Below are 11,134 nucleotides of genomic sequence, written 5' to 3'. Positions count from 1 at the left end.
TTTTTATTGACTTTCAAAAACTTTAAAATTTAAAATTAATTTTTAAAAATTCAAGTGTGGGCCCCTATTTCATAATATTTAAATTTTTATGGTTCAAAATCCCCTTTCGGGTTTTAGAAATATTAAAAAATTAAATAATAACACGCCTAATTTAACAATTTTTAACATTTTAGGGTTAAAAATGGACTAGTATAATACTTAACTGGAATATTTAAAACCTTGTTATATAATATAAAAGTAGAGAGAGTAAGAAAGAATTTAAGATTTCATGTATATTGATATAACAAGATAATGTACATGCAAGCCTTTTATAGGCTTCTAAAACATAGGTTACTTGAGAAGTGAAAAGGCAAGAGTTTGTGTCAATTAATGGGTTAAAGGTGAAAGGTCAAAGGATATCTAGAAAGTTAAGAGTCATACAATAATATCATAACACTCCCCCTTGGATGACTCTTACAACTACATGCCTCATTAAAACCTTAATAGTAAAAACCCTGTGGGAAAAACCCTAGTGAAGGAAAAATAGTACATGTGTTGCTCGTGTAACAATGAGTGTATTATATCTCCCCCTCATTTTGGCATGACTATGAATATCAACATAGATCTCGAAGTTTGCGCATTCCAATTTTGTGCACCAATTTCTCGAACGAAGATGTAGGAAGTGATTTTGTAAACAAATCTGTTAGATTTTCACATAAACGAATCTAACAAACATCAATTTCTCCCATTTGCTGAAGTTCATGGGTGAAGAAGAATTTGGATCAATGTGCTTTGTCCGATCTCCTTTAATGTAGCCTTCACGTGTCTGCATGATGCAAGCTTCATTATCTTCATACAAAGTGGTTGGAATTTTTTTGTTGATTGAAAGACCACATGAATCTCGAATATGGTGTACAAGAGACCTCAGTCATACACATTCTCGACTTACTTCATGAAGGACCAATAATTCAGCATGATTTGAAGAAGTTGCTGCAAGAGTCTGTTTTGTTTAGCGCCAAGATATTACAGTCTCGCCATATGTGAATATATAACTTGTTTGTGATCTTCCTTTGTATGGATCAGACCGATATCCTGCATCTGCATAACCAACAAATTCCAAATTTGAGTCTTTAAAATAAAATAAACCTATATCCATTGTTACTCGAAGATATCTAAATATTTGTTTCACACCAGTCCAATGCCTTCGAGTTGGAGCAGAACTATGTCTTTGTTAGTGTATACTGAAAATATTTATTTGAAGTATGTACATTTATTTCTGGCCGGTTTATTTGAGAATCATTTGAATATTTACATGTTTTCTAATATTATATATTGTGAACAATCTAGTATCAAATGGGATACAGAATATTAGATTATTAAATACGGTTATATAATATAATAAGGTTCACAGCACAGGTGGTGTTGGACAATCCACTGGTATGGCTGTAGTATTATTTAGATTAGTTTATATTGACTAATAAATAATACTAGTATACTTTGTGTATATTGAACAGGATCAAATTTAGAATTGTTCCCTTAATATTGATTAAGAAGGAGAACTAAGATTCTATGTTATTATTAATGCTTAGGTTCTTAATCCGGAAATAGTAATTGACACGTGTATATTATTTACATGCTTTGATTTATATATAAAATAATTCTTTTGAATTATATCATTATATTTTGGGTGATGGAATTATATACATGATGGATATTATTTATTGAAGGAATCCATGTCCTGATAATATTCGGGTTAATGATGTCCCCTTGAAAGCTCAAAAAGATTTAATTATGTGAAGCCCTGCAGGTGGAATTTATTCTGGCATAATTAAATAAAGGTTGAGTGGATAATCAAGGATAAAAGATATTAATTAAATAAATTATCAGTAATTTATTTAATTAATGGATATATGATATTTTAAACATGGGGAATTTAATAAGCAAATAATATTGGAACCGAATTAATTAAATTACGGTATTAGGAAAGGTAGTGCAAATATTAATTCTTTAGTGGATTGAATTAATATTTAATTACATTGGGCTAGGCTCAAGATATAATTAGAAGGCCCAACCTAATTATCCATGGTCCCTATTGTAGCCTATATATATTCTTATTCTCTTCTTGCTTCGCAATTGTGTGAAAACATATTGTAGCCACCAAGGAGCAAGAAGAGAGGATAACTTGAGAAGACGGAGGCCACACTTCGCTCAAGGGAATTTGGGAATACAATAGAAGAGCGTGGAATCAACCATTAACAAGGTAATCCTCTTTTCGTAATCTTTATCGTAAAACGTAGTAACACCCTAAGTCCGTGGTTCCCAACAGTCTTGCCAAAAGGTTAACAAAAAATATAATATCAGGACATGTACAATTGGCAAGCTACATTAGTGCACCAATGGCACTAAGATATGGTACTTCTGGACCAAGAAGTTCTTCTCCCTTTTCTCTTGGACGGAATGGATCCTTGTTCTTTTCTAGTGAACGTACAACCATAGGTCTACTCACAGGATATGCTTTATCCATAATAAACCGTTTAAGAATCTTTTCAATATATGAAGACCGGTGGATAAAGATTCCTTTAGATAAATGTTCAATTTGAAAATTAAGGCATAGTTTTTTTTTACCCAAATCCTTCATTTTAAACTCTCTTTTCAAATATACAATCGTCTCATAGAGTTCATCTGGAGTTCTAATGGTGTTTAAATCATCAACATAGACAGCAATGATAGTAAACCCCAATTTTGTCCTTTTAATAAAAACACATGGACATATTACATTATAAGTATATCTATCTTTCAAAAGATATTCACTGAGACGATTGTACCACATACGACCCGATTGTTTCAATCCGTATAATGATCTTTGTAATTTAATTGTGTAAATCTCTCGGGGTCTTGAACTATATGCTTCAGGTATTTTTAATCAATCAGGGATCTTCATGTAAATGTCACTATCGAGTGACCCATACAAGTAGGCAGTCACAACATCCATTAAATTCATTCGGAGCCCTTCTAGAATTGATAAACTTATTAAAAATCTAAATGTTGTTGCATCCATTACCGGGGAATAAGTTTCTTCGTAATCGATTCCCGGTATTTGTGAGAAGCCTTGAGCAATAAGGCGTACCTTGTATCTTACAATTTCATTTTTCTCACTTCTTTTATGCACAAATACCCATCTATATTCAACGAGTTTTACACCTGCAGGTGTTTGGACAATAGGTCCAAAAACTTGGCATTTTTCAAGTGATTTCAATTCTGCTTCAATAGCTTCTTTGCACTTTGGCCAATCATTTTTTCTTTTACATTCATAGATCGATCTAGGCTCATGATCCTCGATTTCCTCAGAAATGTCAAGTATCGCTGCATATGCAAATATATCATCCATGACAATTACTTTTCTGTTCCACCTCTTTCCTGAAATGACATAATTTATCGAGATCTCTTCATTATCAACAATCTTCTTTGGGATCCCATTTTTGTTCTTTGGGGAGGGGATATTGGAACATAAACTGCACACCCAAAAATTTCAGGAAAGAGGTGGAACAGAAAAGAAATTGTCATGGATGATATATTTGCATATGCAGCTGTACTTGACAATTCTGAGAAAATTGAGGATCATGAGCCTAGATCGATCTATGAATGTAAAAGAAAAAATGATTGGCCAAAGTGGAAAGAAGCTATTGAAGCAGAATTGAAATCACTTGAAAAATGCCAAGTTTTTGGACCTATTGTCCAAACACCTGCATGTGTAAAACTCGTTGAATATAGATGGGTATTTGTGCGTAAAAGAAGTGAGAAAAATGAAATTGTAAGATACAAGGTACGCCTTATTGCTCAAGGCTTCTCACAAATACCGGGAATCGATTACGAAGAAACTTATTCCCCGGTAATGGATGCAACAACATTTAGATTTTTAATAAGTTTATCAATTCTAGAAGGGCTCCGAATGAATTTAATGGATGTTGTGACTGCCTACTTGTATGGGTCACTCGATAGTGATATTTACATGAAGATCCCTGATTGATTAAAAATGCCTGAAGCATATAGTTCAAGATCCCGAGAGATTTACTCAATTAAATTACAAAGATCATTATACGGATTGAAACAATCGGGTCGTATGTGTTAGTCCCTTAACAATGTAGCAAGAATTACAGAAGGGGGGTTGAATGGAATTCTTGAACCTTTTTCTTGAAATAAAAATGTTCAACTCGATTATTGATATATTTTTTTGATTAGCACAATGCGGAATATAAACTTAAATGAATCAAAACACAAGTAATTAAAAACAAGAGTCTTTAAAAACTTTCTGGTGGATTTAAACAATTCCACCAGAGATATATATAATATATCGAGAGGACTCTGTGTGCAGAAATGCTCACAGCTGCTTATAAAATAGAACTGCTGAGAATATAGGAAATGCTAAAGATTATGCTTACAAAGATTTCTCTATTTTGTGTTTCTCAGCTATCTTAGTTGTTTTTTCTATTTTCTACTCTCTTGGTTTATATAATACCAAGATTACAAAGTCAAAAAGACTGAACAAATATAAAATATAACAGTCTTAATCTTTGCTGCTTTTTGTCCTCTATTACCCAGTTAATGGGCTTCCACAATGTGTTTGTATACAACTCAACGGCTGTGTGTCAGCTTTCACTGTTCAACTGATGTTTGAATTCTTGATATGATCATCCGTCGACTTTCAGATCATCCGTCGATCACTCAATTGATCATCCATCGACTGCTATGTTAAACATCCGTTGATAGTCATTTGATCATCCGTCGAAGGCTTTGTTAATCATCCGTCGGTAGCTATTTTGACACTTGACTTCATTTCACTTATACAGAATTACAAGACATTACTTATGTACAATTAATCAACCTATTCTGCATATCTAGATAAAGTCAACATGACTTATATGCTACTACAGATTCTATACAAAGTTGCATACATCACTGTGCTACAAACTTATTATTATATAAGTTACTCACTCGATGGATAATAAGTTAATCATTCGTCAGGACTATAATGAGTTATCCGTCGGGACTATAATTCTTATCCGTCGAGTGCTACATTATTTCACTAAATAAAATCTACTTAGATGTTTTGTTTAAATGATCATCAAGTACACAACATATTCACAACAATCTCCCTAATTTATGTCTACTGGAATTGTAGCCATAAATTAAGAGATACTTGATGAGAATAAAACATCCTAAACATATATCTTTAAAGATAAGTAGATAAAACTGAAAGTGCTTCAATTAAACAAAATATACAAGGTTTGGCTCATAATCAGTTCAAGATGCTCCTCTAGCCTGAGCAGGTTTTTCTAGTTCCTTGAAGGTCTGGATCTTCTTCCAAGCTTTCTGTTGTTTTCTTCAATTTGATTCTGGAGCTGCCTGTGGAATTCTAGTTCATCAGATTCTGAGAGATCTAGCATTTCTTGCATCTCCAAGAGAGTCTCATTGCTAGAGATACTCAATTGGTCTTCTAGTCAAAAGAATCTTCTCACACCCTTATCATCCATAAATTCCATCAGCCAGTAAGGCCTTAGATGCACTCTTCTCCCTGTGTATGGGATGATTAGAGTCTTTGGGAGTGCATCTTTAGCTCTAACACTCCTCAGCTCTTCAATCTTCTTCAATACTAGTCTTCTTGCAGTTACATTGAACCCAAAGTTTTTCTTGAAGGATGAATAGACTTTGATCAACACAGCTTGGCTTTCTTGAAGTATCCTATGAAGAGGCCACTGAATCTCCCTTCCTCCTTTGTACTTGAACACCAACCTTTCAGGTAGGTTTCTGTATGCATCAATTGCCCTTACTTCATCCAGTTCCTCCAGATAAAGGTTTAGATCTGAGAATTCTTTGATGTCACACAAGTACAAGTAGTCTCCCCTGTTGACCTTGGGTTGAGCTTTAACTACTAACTTGGATTTGAGAGGTGACAGCTTCACTTTCTTGACTGCCCTTGATTTTGTCCTTTTTGGCTTAGTAAGGATTGGCAAATTGAAGTCAGGAATTGGTAATTTATCCCACTCTATTGGCTCATCCTTTGGCACAATAGGCTCTCCATGTATGTTCCTGTAGGGGTCCACCACCCTTATGTCTTCAAATACCACAGAGGGCTTTAATGCTTGAGTTTTAGCTTGAGTGGATTCCTTAGGAAATTGATCTTCCAATTCCTTGTCAACAACATCCTGTTTCCTTTTTGTTCTTCTAGCCAATTCTTTCTTTCTTGGGGATTTCTTCTGTTCTTCAATCTTCTTCTTTGATTCAACAGCTTCAGATGGTTGAGAGGGAATTTGTTGAGAAGAGTTTACAGCCTGTAGCTTGGCCAAGATAGCAATCTGTTCTTTCTTTTGTTTAGACTTCTTTGCATCTAGAGTAGCTTGCCTCTTTTCCTGCTTTAATCTGGCTTTTTCTTCTTTCTTTGCTTGAGCAAACTGTGGATGTCCAGCTACCACACAAATTTCCTTTCCATTTCTGAATATCTTAGCAATTCTCCTTTTTGAAGCTGAATCAACTGGATCTTTATAGAAGACAATGGATCTTGATAGAAGCTTCTTTTCATCAGGCTTGGGTGTCTCATACACAGTGTCCAAGGGATTCTTCAAAGATGACTTTGGATAATTTGCCCTTGGTTTAAGAATTGTTTCAGCCTTTTGTGATTTGATGCAGGAAGATTTTCCTTTCTCCAGATAGTTCATGCTCATCTCATTCATACTTATTGGCTTGACATGAGAGTGATGGATGGCTTAACTGGCTCCTCAACTAGTTTAAACTTTTTCTGAATTTCCTTATCAATCTCTTCCCAGTTGATTAAACTCAACTTTCCTTTTTCAGCAACTTTTAAATTTGTTGCTGCTACTTCAATTAGATCTATACCATCTGCAACTGGTGGCTTGAAGATAGTAATTGAAGGTACAATTACTTTGCTGATTTGTACTTGAAGTTTTTCCCCCTCTGTTGGTCCTTTCTCCCCCTTACTTGATTCTCTCTCCCCCTTTTTGTTATCATCAAGTTGAGGAGTTAGGCCTTGTGCTTTAGCCAGTTGCATGAGAAGATTTGTCTGAGTCTGTTGATTTTGAAGAAGAATAGCCACTGAATCTTCAATAACTTGAACTCTATTTTCCAGCTTGGCTAGCTTCTTTTCAGAGTCTGATTCTCTCCTCAATCTTAGTAGTTGATCTTGCATGGTACCATATGGCATTACTGAATCCAGCTTATCAGAGTTATAGGTCTTCAAGTCAGCTATATCTCTTTTCAATTCATCCACACTGAGATTCTGTCTTAAGTGTTGGATCTTCATTAGATGTAGAGAGTCTAGGTGAGCTTGAAGAACAACCTTGGTACCAGCATCTGAAGTTTCCTGAAGGGCCTGTTGAATAGCCATTACTTATTTGACCAAAGACACCTCAAATTGTCCTGGTGTAGATTCCTTTGCCCATGCCCATTCAGGTAAACTTAAAGCAGAACTTGGGCCTTCAGGCCCCCCTAAGTTCATGCTTCCATCCAAAGAACCAGAGTCATCATCATTTGAATTTACTCCAAATTCTTCAGATGGCTCTCCAGCTTGAGAAGGCATTATGTTAACAGCAGCTTTATCTCTTTGAAGAGATTCTGTGGTGTGCACTAAATTCAAAGTCTGCTCTGCCTCCACATTGCCCTGAGCAGCCAACAATTGATAGGCTGACACATGATGAGTAAAAGTGTCAGCATCCAATGAAATGTTATCAATTTCAACTTTGTAATGTTGCTGAAATTGTCTTCCCTTTTCAGCATCATCCACAATCATTGACTCACTAGCAATGGCTGGATCCACCCTTATTTCTCCTGTACCTGCCTTTCTCTCATATTCTCTCTTTTGTTGCATCAGGGTCACACCCTGGCTCCCCACCCTCACACCCTCACCTTCACCTACTAAGGTGGGACTCCTTTCACTCACTTTTGCCAATCCTGAATAAATGGATTGCTGAGATTCACTATTTTCCTCTCCTTTTGCCTGGGAGCAACCCAGCCTCTCACTCAAAGCACTTTCCTCTCTCAGTCCTAAGAGTGATTGTATTACCACTAAATCTTCTGCACTAGAAATAATTGAAGTTTGAAGTTGTGCAGAGACACTCGACGGATAAGTGATATCCATCGGGTGAGTGGTAAAGCTATCCGACGGATAACTGCTGTTAAGCTTATCCGTCGGGATACAATGAGGTGGGAAGAGAAACTATTGTTGATTCTGAGTTGATTGAAGTTATTTGAGGCACCGATGTCACAATAGTATCTGAAAGAATTGGCAAGTGAGCCAACAAATCATCTAAAAGATGATGCTCACTTACACTAGATTTTGGCTTCCCCAACAGAGTTAAAGAAGGGGAATCAGGAATTGAAGTGTTTATCATATCCACTTCCAGTGAGTTAGTTGGTGAGTATGGTGTTTCAGTGGCTTCTATTATAAGAGATTTTGGCTGTGACTCCACATTTATTGGAGCCACATCAATCTGAATTTGAGAAGGTGCAGGGACTGTGTCTTTAGCACCAGTTTGCACTGTGTGTGTGCCCTGTGCATCCCCGGTTGTTTTTTATTTCTTCTTTCTAGTGTAAGTTTGGGGTGAGCTTGTGTCCCTAACCCTTTTGGCCTGTGCTCTTGGATGAGAGCTTTGTTCAATAGCCACATCCTTTTGGGAGGATGCAGCTAGAAGTGAGCTTTTGTCCTTTTTAAGCACTGTAGTTTGTTGGGAAACTGCAGTGTGGCTAGGCTGGGATTCACTCAACTCTCCAACCTTATCCTTGGGGTTTCTTTGATGTTCACCCCTTCCCTCACCTATCTGACCCTCCTTCACACTCCCCTCTTTGGCTTTGGTAGATTTTTCAACTGGTACCTTTTGAGAGATACCAGAGGAGGTTTTCTTTGATTTGGATTTGGAAATTACAGTTGTTTTGGCAGCTTTGGTAGGCAACTGTTTGGTCATTGTCACAGTTGCCATAGCTATGCCTGAAGTCAAAGAAATAGAGGAGATTGGAATAGTTGAGGGTATGGATGAACTTACCTCACTTACCTGAGGTGTCAACATTACAGGGAAATAGATTATTGGCACATCCCTATGGTGGTTGGCTCTATTCAAATCTGCAATGATTCTTCTCTCTTGAACCCAACAAGCTAATTTGTTGTTTGGGTTCTCAAGTGCAATTTCTTGACAAAGATGGTTAGCAAATAGCATAAAAAATCTAGCATAATATATGTTCTTTCCCCTATTGGCTAACTCACCTAGTTTAAAACCTAACTCATATATGACAAGGTCACTGAAATTGTAAAATTTGTCTGTAACTAGCATGTATAGCATGTTAAGCATGTAAATGTTCACAGAATCAAAATTACTGATTTTTCCAGAGAAAACTTTAGTTACAACATCACACATAAAACTCCATTCCTTCCTAAGACCTAATCTCCTAATATCACTTAGCTTATTAGTAGGAAGTGCATAATGCATGGAATTAAGCATATTGATCAAATCAGTGTCAGTGTGTGGTGAAGTTACATTATCATCAGGAATCTTGAAACATGCTTTTATCACATCACTATTGATACAGAATTCATTACCTTTGATGGTCAGAGTGATGGTTTTGTCAGTAGAGTTGTAAATTGCAGAGGTCCACATCTCTTCTACAACTTCACAAAGGATTGTGGGTGATTCAAGCATGGCAAAACTTAACTTGCAGTTCTTCACGAAGTCCATTATCTTGTGATAGTCGTCTGATTGCTGAATGCCCTTGTTGACCAAAGTAGTGAAGTTGTTCTTCTCATTAATGAACCCAGTCTGAGACATAATCTTTACTACAGGTGCCATTGTTAGAGAAGGAAATCTTGAAGAGAAAGAGGATTTTTGTTTGAGAGAGAATGAAATTAACACAGTTGAATTTGAGAATGATAAAAGAAAATGATTAGAATGAAATAAGCTTTTATACTTTGCTCAAAAACAACGGATAAAAATAATAAAGAGAAGTAAATTACCCAATAAAAATTGCCTAAATTAGCCATTTTTAAGAAATAAACTGTAAAAATTTCACTCATTATCCGTCGTGTAATGCTTACAAACTGTAAGTATACTCGATGGATAATGTTCAGGGAATTAACGGTTAAGATTTAGACACTTCGACGGATGAAGATAAACTATTATCCGTCGAGTTTTAAAAGATTCCAGAAAAATAATTGATTTTTATTTGCACATTGTATATCGACGGATGACTTAACTTGATGGATAATGGTCATCCGTCGAGATGCAAATTTTGACTTAGCCAAAAATTCCATCCATGACTAAAAATCAGTTAAATTTCTGGCTACTTTTCAACTTGCAAAATAACTCAGATAGATTCAAGAGTAATTAAGCATACCTAGCTCACTTACCAACCTAGAAAAGGTGGATTCATCCAGTGGCTTGGTAAATATATCTGCAAGTTGCTTCTCACTTAGAACAAAATGTAACTCTACAGTACCACCATTACATGTTCCCTTATGAAATGGTACTTGATATCTATGTGCTTTGTCCTTGAATGTTGCACTGGATTTTCAGTGATGGCAATTGCACTTGTTTTATCACAGAAAATAGGAATCCTCTCAACTTGCAAACCATAGTCTAGCAATTGATTTTTCATCCATAAAATCTGTGCACAGCAACTTCCAGCAGCAATATATTCAGCTTCAGCTATAGAGGTAGAAACTGAATTTTGCTTTTTACTGAACCAGGACACAAGCTTGTTTCCTAGAAATTGACAAGTTCCTGTTGTGCTTTTTCTGTCAATTCTGCAACCTGCATAGTCTGCATCTGAATAACCGGTTAGATCAAAACCAGAATCTCTACGATACCAAATGCCAAGTTTTGGTGTTCCCTTGAGATATCTGAAAATTCTCTTAATAGCTATTAAGTGAGACTCTCTAGGATCAGCCTGAAATCTAGCACATAAACATGTAGCAAACATTATATCTGGCCTACTAGCTGTTAAGTACAGAAGTGAGCCAACCATGCCTCTATAGCTTGAAATATCCACAGACTTTTCAGTAGTGTTTAGTTCAAGCTTAGTTGCAGTGGCCATGGGAGTTTTTGCAGATGTGCAATCCATTAGATCAAACTTCTTTAAAAGATCAAAAATATATTTA

This window comes from Apium graveolens, chromosome 5 (genome assembly GCF_009905375.1).
Source record: "Apium graveolens cultivar Ventura chromosome 5, ASM990537v1, whole genome shotgun sequence".
Lineage (NCBI taxonomy): Eukaryota > Viridiplantae > Streptophyta > Magnoliopsida > Apiales > Apiaceae > Apium > Apium graveolens.
The sequence above is the reverse complement of the archived record's forward strand: the minus strand, read 5'-3'. Positions refer to the sequence as shown.